Source organism: Lepisosteus platostomus, chromosome 7 (genome assembly GCF_059453375.1).
Source record: "Lepisosteus platostomus isolate fLepPlt1 chromosome 7, fLepPlt1.hap1, whole genome shotgun sequence".
Lineage (NCBI taxonomy): Eukaryota > Metazoa > Chordata > Actinopteri > Semionotiformes > Lepisosteidae > Lepisosteus > Lepisosteus platostomus.
The window spans coordinates 65886477-65894751 of NC_142617.1; the positions used below are offsets into that span (position 1 = coordinate 65886477).

Consider the following 8275-nt stretch of genomic DNA (forward strand, 5'->3'; position numbering starts at 1 on the left):
TCAGTCCAGCACAGAATTTAAGGACCTTTAAAATTATAATGTAGTCCATTTCATTAGTTAAATTCCAGTTTTTCAAGTTTCTTATCTTGTTTTTCTTATAACCTTTTAAAGTTAATTACATTATAATAATAATTGCTTACACTTATATAGTGATTTCCTGGACACTCCACTCAAAGTGCTATACAGGCAATGGGGACTCCCCTCCACCACTGCCGCCAATGTGCAGCCTTACCTGCATGATGCAAACGCAGCCATAGTGTGTCAGAACTCTCACCACACACCAGCTCTCACTGTGGAAGAGAACAGAGTGATGAAGCCAGCTCAGAGATGGGGGTTATTAGGAGTACATGATCAGTAAGGGCCAGTGGGAAAATAGACCAGGACACCAGGGTAATACCCCAACTCTTTTTGAGAAATGCCCTGGGAGTTTTTATGACCACAGGATCTCAGTTTTACTTTTCATCTGAAGGACTGTGCCTTTTTACAGTGTAGTGTCCCCATCACCATACTGGGGCATTAGGACCCACCTAGACTGAAAGGTGAGTGCCCCCTGCAAGCCCAAATAACAGCTCTTCCAGCAGCAACCTTAGTTTTTCCCAGGAGGTCTCCAATTCAGGTATTGACCAGGCTTACATCTGGTTAGCTTTAGTGGGCTACCATCTGGGAACTGCAGTGTGATATGGCTGCTGGCAAGATAATGAAATAGGTCCTCTTAATTAATATGGGGCTGTTTGGAAGTTTCCACAACTTATAAAGTCAGTAGAAACTTTAACAAGTATGAGTTGGCTATTACAAAAAAGGTAGTTGATTGGGTTTTTAAATATCAAGCTAAAAGTAAAAGTACTTTTCTCAACAAAAGTTTTGTAGCAGCAGCCAAGTGAATTTAATCTAAGCACTCCTTCTCTAAAATAAAGTTTGTAAGAAAAAATATGGGACTAACCAGCAAATGAAAGATTTGTCCCAAAATCAGTAAAGAAACAGTACTCACCACTCTCCTCAGCTCCTGGACTCTTGAATGAAAACAGAGGCACAGGGAGTCTGCTCTTTTATCCTCTGAGCTGGGCTGGCTCCTCCCCCTCAGAATGTACCAAGTTCAGCGAAGGGTAAAACCTTCATAGCTGACAGCTATAATGAATGGCTGAAAACAAGATTAAATTAACAAGATACAAGCCAGCAGCCATATCACCCTGCAACTCACAACTGGCAACCTACTGAAGCTAAGCAGGTGTGAGCGTGGTCAGTACCTGGATGGGAGACCTCCTGGGGAAGAACTAAGGTTGCTGCTGGAAGAGGTGTTAGTGGGACCAGCAGGGGGTGCTCACCCTGCGGTCCATGTGGGTCCTAATGCCCCAGTATAGTGATGAGGACACTCTACTGTAAACAGGTGCTGTGCTTTGGATGAGATGTAAAACCAAGGTCCTGACTCTCTGTGGTCATCAAAAATCCCATGGTGTTTCTTGTAAAGAATAGAGGTGTAACCCTGGTGTCTTGGCCACATTTCCCATTGACCCTTACCAATCATGGTCTCCTAACAATCTCCATTTATGAATTGGCTTCATCACTCTGCTCTCCTCCCCACTGAGAGCTGGTGTGTGGGGAGTGGACTGGCTCATCATCCAGGTGGGGCTGCACATTGGTGGTGGTGGAGGGGATCCCCATTATCTGTAAAGTGCTTTGAGTGGAGTGTCCAGAAAAGCGCTATATAAGTGTAAGCAATTATTATTATAAATCAAAAGATATTCAAACTCAATATAATAGGTCTATTCATTTGAAGACGGATTCTAAATTTATCATTTTTTGGGTTCAATAAAGTGCAACTGATTGAATCTTATGAGTGGGATACTATTCATTGATTCTTCCTGTTTTCACTTTTGAGCTTCTCTGTGTTTGGTGATCAAGAGATTTATACAGAAGTAAGCATTCAAAGTACATGTTTAAATATTAAAATGGAATTTTACAACTAAAGGGGAATTCTGGTAACTGAGCATAAAAATAACAGGAGCATAATGTCCTTCAAGATCATATTATCATAAAAGATATTAATATTGGAATATAAACATTATATTTAATGTCCATGGCTGATAGTGGTAGCTTAAATAAACAGTATACAACAATTTCCCACTTTACAAACATTTTATGCATCAAAGTCTTTAACTATGTCACTTACTGTGGTTATTTTGGAAAAGTTTTGATGTGCTCTTTCTGACTATATTTGTAGTTTAAAATACTATTCTAATATATAAGTATATGTATTTTCTATGAATCCTTGCTGTTTTTATTCCAGTAAAAAAGTGTACTTTTCAGAATCTGCTTAGTAGGGAATATAATATGGAATCATGTAGTAAAAGAAATTAGTAATGATATTAATAGATAAAAATATGATACATTTATATAACTGATGGTATTACCGTAGTCCACTTTCTTTGTTAATTTTTTATTTTTTCTGACTCTTTCACTCTTGATTCCTTTCGGTACATTTTGACCTGTCTGTTTCAGCAATGATTGCAAGTGCTCTGTTGGTGTAGTGGGTTTGGGGGGTGGATTCCTCTCTGGGAGAGCTGGGTTCAGTTCCTGCTTAGGGCACATGTTTGTTTTCTAATAAACAGTCTCATTAAAAAGTAAATAGTAGGTACACTATATTTTTATATAACTGCAAAAAAAGACACACAGTGTTCAAACCACAAGCATGTTAAAAATAGGTTTAGATAGTAAAAATTCTTAATGCATGAAAAAGGGTAGAGCATGCTACATTACGGTCCATGAGCAGTCTCTCGGGGGCTGGTTAGCTCAATTGGTAAGCATATGGTGCTGATAACCCAAAGGTTGTGGGTTTGATCCCCATATGAGCAAGGAAATCCCCTTTTCCTTGGGCCAGTGCAGTGGCTCTGTGGCTGGCAGAAGGAGTCCTATGCCATTGGGCTCCTGAGTGAACCCCCAACTGTTCTGGGGGCACTGTAAAAATGGCTGACCCTGTGCTCTGACCCCCAGCTTCTCTCCCTGTCTGTGTGTCTCATGGAGAGCAAGTTGGGGTCTATGAAAAGACAAATTCCTAATATCAAAAAATCATATATGGCCAACGCAGTGATCTTATTTATTTTCCATTACATCGATAGGGACAAGTTTTAATAATTAAATGTCAGATTGTTTCCAAAACATCACAGTTCCATATTAACATTATTATCAAGTGGTATTAATTCAGTACCACTTTTTTATAATAACAGGAAGTGGTGTTTTTACTATACATTCTTAGAAAAGTATAAAACATTATGACTTTTTATGAAGTACAGTATATAAACTTTATAATGGTAGAAGCAACATGTTTAAATTTTTCCATAAGTCACCAAGTTAAAGATTTTGATGCATAAAAATTTGTATGAAGAAGGTGGAATACTGTTGTGTACATTTTATTATTTATCTACCACTACCACCTACTGTGTGTGCATTATTTATACATTACATTATGCTTCTGTTTTTAATTTACAGTATAATATTAAACCTTTTTATATTTCCAACTGAGCAATCTTGTTTTTATTAAATCTACCTACTTTTTAAGTACTTTAATATTTAACATGCTGTCATACACAGTATAAAATTCGATTTCTATTACTGAAAAAAGATTGAACATCCCCTTTGAATGGGATTCAAAATCAGGCATTTTCTGGTGACTGTCCAAATGTTCCACAAAGTAGTGTAGTCCCACAACTAAGTATTTGTAAAACGTTTTGGTACCCAGCAGATCCTGAACCTCTTAAGTACCCCTGCATTGTCACCCATGCATTCTGAATGGCTGGATCTGTAGATGGGCTGGCTAATACTTTGTCATTGGAAACTGGTGTGTCGCATTATAAACAATTTGGTTTTGCTAACTGACCATTTCGAGGAGATGTTGGGATAGGTTCTTGCTGAATTAGCCACACCTCTGAGTTAATCATGAGGGTTTTAAAGACACAGCATTGGGATCAGTAGTCATTCTGTTTCTGGCTCCTGCAAGGGTAGGAGCTCTTGGCTTGCAGCTGTGGTGGCCCGAAGACTGTGGAGAAAGGTGAGTGGTTTTGATGTGTTTGGGTAGTAATTTGAAAAAGTTTGAAGGTTGAAGGTGTTTAGAATATTTGTGCACTGTGAGTTTGAGAAGGTTTTTGGTATGTGTCTGGTGGAAAGGTGGCATATTCAGTTGAAACTGAACTTTCTTCTAAAGACTGTCCAAATGTTCCACAAAGTAGTGTAGTCCCACAACTGAGTATTTGTAAAAACTTGTGGTACCCAGCAGATCCTGATCCTCTAAGTAACCCCCAGCATTATCACCCGTGCATTCTGAATGGCTGGATCATGTAGATGGGCTGGCTAATACTTGTTTAGTCATTGGAAACGTGTGTGTGTTGCATTATAAACAATAGGGCTTTGCAAATGGACCATTTCAAGGAGATGTTGGGATAGGTTCTTGGTGAATTGGCCACACCTCTGAGTTAATCATGAGGGTTTTAAAGACACAGTCTGGGGGCTGGTAGTCATTCTGTTTCCGGCTCCTGTAAGGGTAGGAGCTATTGGCTTGCAGCTGTGATGTCCTGAAGGCTGCTGTGGAAAGGTGGGTGGTTTTGATGTGTTTATTGGCTTTGGGTTGTAATTTGAAAAACAATTTGAAGGTGTTTAGAATATTTAATGTGAGTTTGGGAAAGTTTTTGGTATGTGTTGGGTGGAAAGGTAGCATATTCAGTTGAAACTAGTCTTTCTTTGAAAGACTCTGAAGAAACATGTCTACTGAAATCTGGATTTTTTTGCATCTTTAAATTGAAATGTTTTCACCCATGGGTTATCTTCAATAAGATGACCTTTGTAAATGGCTTTCCAAAGGCTGGTAGATGAGGATTTAAACCTCTTGGGACCTGAATTTGTTAATTTTCCTTGCTTTTTGTAAGCATTCAAAGAAATAAGACAATACAATCCTGGATGAGTGCTTTCACAAGGATGGCAGGTAAGAGAATACACATTTTAGGGGTTGACAAGAAGCTAGTATTTTTAGATCAGGGTCAGTGTTCTGGGAAGATTTGAGTTGGAGAAACTGAGATGTATGTTTGGGGTGTGTAACTGATTTTTGTTGTATATCTAAAGTAATTTTTGATGGCAAGTTGACATTTGGAATAATTACATGATGGTTTTTCCTTTCAGACGGGAGAAGAATGAGGAGTTAAAGGGTTAGGGACATAAATAGTTATGTCTGGCATTTATAGCTTGTTGAATTGTGAATATTGTACTGGAGGTAAAGTATGTTGTTGGTGGTATGTTTTTTATTTCATACAATGTAAAACTGAAGTTGGAGCATTTCTTTCTCTTTGATTGTGGAGGTAGTTTAGTTGTTTCTTAATGGGGAAACTGCACAATTACCTTTTTTTTTGCAAGGGGTATTCTGTGGGAAGGGAGTTCTTGGTTTTGGGGGAGGGTTTGTTATGAATTGAAGTATTTTATTTTGATGTTTAATATAAATGTAAACTAATCTTTAAGTTGTTTTTTTTCTACTTTGGTCATTTTGTGGGAGGTGGTGGCCAGATCTTTGTTTCATTGGGTACCTGTATGTCTGCATGTGGTGCAGATGTGGGAGATGGTGTCCATCTTCCAAGAGAGGTGTTTGTAGTGTGACATTTTTTAGTATTTTTATTTCCTGACCAGAATTGGAACAGAAGGTGAAAATGGTGTGCATCTTGAAGAGGCCTCATCAGGAGCAGCTTTTGAGTGGACCTTTTTCCTCTGCCAGTGTTTCAACTTTAGACTTTTTCTACAACCAAATCATGTGTCTGGATGGAGTCGAGGAGCCTGTCTGAAGTAATAATGGACTTTTAAAAGAAGTAAATTGTTGTGGTATGTTAAGTAAATTTGTTCTGTGTATTATGTTGAGTAAGTGAATGTGGAATCATTGTAGCCTGTAATGTGGTGTTTTCTTGGATTGTAAAAAACCTGATTATGATGGGGGAAAATGGTTTGTAAATTGTTTTGTATTGTTAAGGGCAATGTCCCTAACTGTAAACTTTGTTTTTAATTAATTGTAATGCAATGTCCTTGAAATTGTTTAATGCTCACTGAATGTTATGTTGCCAATTGTCATGATGTAGTATTGTAATTTGAGCACAATAAAGTTTCTGGGGGTGCTCTTTGAGGATTTGTATTGATGGCAGGAAAAAAATGTGGGTATGTTTGTTATACAATGTTGTTGTTTTAAGCTGTACTGTATTTTTAGTGATTTGAGAAATCATCCTTTGTTTGTTTTTATTTTCAAATGAGCTAGAATGTATGTTCTTTTTTTAAAGAGCAGTGTTTGATTGTTTAGGTTTTGTTGAAAGTATGTAAATTGTAATGTTTAACACCCTTTCATAGCTTGAAGAGGCAGATGGTAAGTACCTGTGTGTGTGTGTGTGTGTGGGGGGGGGGGTTAGGGATAGCTTTTAGCTCCGTTTTAGCTTGCTGTTGTTAGCTTGTTATGGGTTAACTTTGCTTCTAACCCTAGAACCATACCACCATGTTCTGTGCATTGTTTTGAGCAAGTGAATGTGGGATCATTGTAGCCTGTAATGTGGTGTTTTCTTGGATTGTAAAGAACTTGATTATGTTGGGGGAAAAATGGTTTGTAAATTGTTTTGTATTGTTAAGGGCAATGTCCCTAACTGTAAACTTTGTTTTTAATTAATTGTAATGCAATTTCCTGAAATAGTTTAATGCTCACTGAATGTTATGTTGCCAATTGTCTGATGTAGTATTGTAATTTGAGCACAATAAAGTTTCTGGGAGTGCTCTTTGAGGATTTGTATTGATGACAGGAAAACAATGTGGGTATGTTTGTTATACAATGTCATTGTTTTAAGCTGTACTGTATTTTTAGTGATTTGAGAAATCATCCTTTGTGTGTTTTTATTTTCAAATGAGCTAGAATGCAAGTTCTTTTTTTAAAGAGCAGTGTATGTTTAGGTTTTGTTGAAATGATGTAATGTTTAACACCCTTTCATAGATTGAAGAGGCAGGTGGTAAGTACCTATTTGTGTGTGGGGTTAGGGATAGCTTTTAGCTCAGTAGTTTTAGCTTGCTGTTATTGTTGTCTTGTTTTGGGTTAACTTTGCTTCTAACCCTAGAACCATACCACCATGTTCTGTGCATTGTTTTGAGCAAGTGGATGTGGGATCATTGTAGCATGTAATGTGGTGTTTTCTTGGATTGTAAAGAACTTGATTATGTTGGGGAAAAATGGTTTGTAAATTGTTTTCTGTCAAGGACAATGTCCCTAACTGTAAACTGTTTTTAATGTTTGTAATGCAATGTACTTGAAATAGTTCATGCTCACTTAATGTTATTGCCAATCTTCATGATGTAGTTGAGTATTGGATTTGAGCACAGTAAAGGTTCTGGGTGTGCTTTTTGAGATTTGTAATGATGGCAAAAGATGTTTGGTATGCAATGTCATTGTTTTAAGTTTTACTGTATTTTAGTGATGTGAGAATTTGTCTTATGTTTTTTTCAATGAGGTAGTGAAAAATCTGAATTGCAAAGTGTATTTTTTATTTGTAATGCAATGTATTGGAAGTGATTTAATTTTCAATGAATGTTTTGTTGCAAATATTTGTGTTAAGTATTGTAATCTGAGCAAAATACAATTTTGGGTGTGCTCTGTGAGGGTTTAATAATGATTGGAAAGTTTTGGAATATTTTTGTGTAATGTTCTTATTAGAACTGTATTTTTAGTGATTTGAGTTTTGTGTGTGCAATATTAATTGTAATGTAATTTATACTTTGAACTTGTAAATGTTTGTAAACAGTTCTGATTAATGCTGTCAAGGGTTGACAAAGGAGGTGGTGAGTACAATTTGTGTTTGTATGATTGTAGCCTTTAGCTGTAGTATTTGTAGGGTGTAATTCCAATGTCAACTTTCCTTGGACCCAAGTTAAGTTAAGTTAAGTTAAGTTAAGTTAAGTTAAGTTAAGTTAAGTTAAGTTAAGTTAAGTTAAGTTAAGTTAAGTTAAGTTAAGTTAAGTTAAGTTAAGTTAAGTTAAGTTAAGTTAAGTTAAGTTAAGTTAAGTTAAGTTAAGTTAAGTTAAGTTAAGTTAAGTTAAGTTAAGTTAAGTTAAGTTAAGTTAAGTTAAGTTAAGTTAAGTTAAGTTAAGTTAAGTTAAGTTAAGTTAAGTTAAGTTAAGTTAAGTTAAGTTAAGTTAAGTTAAGTTAAGTTAAGTTAAGTTAAGTTAAGTTAAGTTAAGTTAAGTTAAGTTAAGTTAAGTTAAGTTAAGTTAAGTTAAGTTAAGT

At 36.3% G+C, this 8275-nt stretch overlaps 1 long non-coding RNA gene across 1 annotated transcript; it reads left to right on the top strand.

Annotated features, from left to right (window-relative positions):
• The first annotated feature begins 3980 nt into the window (after nucleotides 1-3980).
• LOC148659517 (uncharacterized) lies at nucleotides 3981-6196 on the top strand. The gene is made up of 2 exons (XR_015940598.1): nucleotides 3981-4042; nucleotides 5662-6196. It is a non-coding gene; the product is annotated as an uncharacterized LOC148659517 (long non-coding RNA).
• Nucleotides 6197-8275: the final 2079 nt, after the last annotated feature.